This window comes from Mus pahari, chromosome 2 (genome assembly GCF_900095145.1).
Source record: "Mus pahari chromosome 2, PAHARI_EIJ_v1.1, whole genome shotgun sequence".
NCBI classification, from domain to species: Eukaryota; Metazoa; Chordata; class Mammalia; order Rodentia; family Muridae; genus Mus; species Mus pahari.
Genome location: NC_034591.1, coordinates 108,372,686 through 108,374,363, shown reverse-complemented (window position 1 = coordinate 108,374,363; position 1,678 = coordinate 108,372,686).

Here is a 1,678-nt window from a genome sequence, read left to right as displayed (position 1 = left end):
CCCTCTTCTGTAACAAACTCGAATTTCACCAGGAAACCCTTTCCTTCCTTCCTTCCTTCCTTCCTTCCTTCCTTCCTTCCTTCCTTCCTTCCTTCCTTCCCTCCTTCCTTCTTTCCTTCCTTATCCTTTTCAGTTGGAATTGAAGGGCAAGATCCCGTGGGAGCTTTTAATATTCATGGGTTTTGACATCCAAACCCTCCCTTTCCCTCTCACTCCTCTGCCTTTGTGAGCTGAGGGTATTCTTGATTCTCTCATTCTGGTGGGATCATAGCTGAGTTTATGTGTGGACTGAAATATGCATACTTCAACTGCACCTGCTCCAGGGTACAGCCTTACCCTGGGAGTGTTACTCAGGATTCTCTAAAACAACAGCGTGGTAGAATGGTTATAAATTGCAAAGGAGATGTGTTAGACTGCCTTACATGAAAACTGATGGATACTCCCACAATGGCTGTCCACACACTGGAGAGCCTGGGAATTAGGTACCTGCTCAGTCCCCAAAGTTTGGTTCTTGAGTAGTGCTAGTCTGATATTGAGGGCCTGGAAGAATCTAGAAAGCCACTGGCTGTCAGTCCATGCTGGAAAGCCATAGAAGATGGGTTATGCCAGAGAAGGTGGCAAAGGACAGGCAAGGAGCAATAGTTTTCTTATAGAACTCCCTGTACCAAGGCCACCAACTGAAGGTGCCACATACTTTGGGGATGGGTCGACTCCACTCAGTTAATCATTTCAGGAAATATCCTCAGACACTTTCCCAGAGGCAAGGATATTAGTTGATTCCATGTCCAGTCAAGTTAACCAAGAGACAGCACACTAGAGACAGTACCAGAGGCTCTGCTCCCCACACAAAGGTAAACTAGTGGCCAGCAACATAGCTTATCAAATAAAACCACTTACTAATGACCTGAGTTCAATCCCAGGAACTCACAGGGGGTGGAGAGAACTAATTCTTTTTTTTTTTTTTTTTTTTTTTTTTTTTTTTCGAGACAGGGTTTCTATGTGTAGCCCTGGCTGTCCTGGAATTCACTCTGTAGCCTGCCTCTGCCTCCCGAGTGCTGGGATTAAAGGCCTGCGCCACCAGGCCCGGCTGAGAGAACTAATTCTTATCTCTACACCTGAGCCATGATGTGTGCCTGAACACACACACACACACACACACACACACACACACACACACACCCCACATACATACACACACACTCATGCACTAACAATAATAATAATAAAATTATTTATTAAGTTATGTATAATATATTGATGTGTATTGTATGAATATTATGTTATACTATATGTTAATGTGCTATAATATATTAATATATCATACAGTACATAATGTTAATATATTATGATAGAAATATGCTATGTTATTATAAATTTTATAATATAATATATACTGTATTGTTATAATTATATGTTATAAATATCACATGATACATAGTATATGGTAACATATTGTCATAAAATAATAGAAAATAAAATAATCTAAAATAGGTGCAAGTCCAAGGTAACAATTTAACTTTCTTCTTTCAGCTTTCCTTGAGTAATACATGTGTTCATCTATATAGGTAAGTAGGCCACTCAAAGGAAAGGAAAGGAAAGGAAAGGAAAGGAAAGGAAAGGAAAGGAAAGGAAAGGAAAGGAAAGGAAAGGAAAGGAAAGGAAAGGAAAGGAAAGGAAA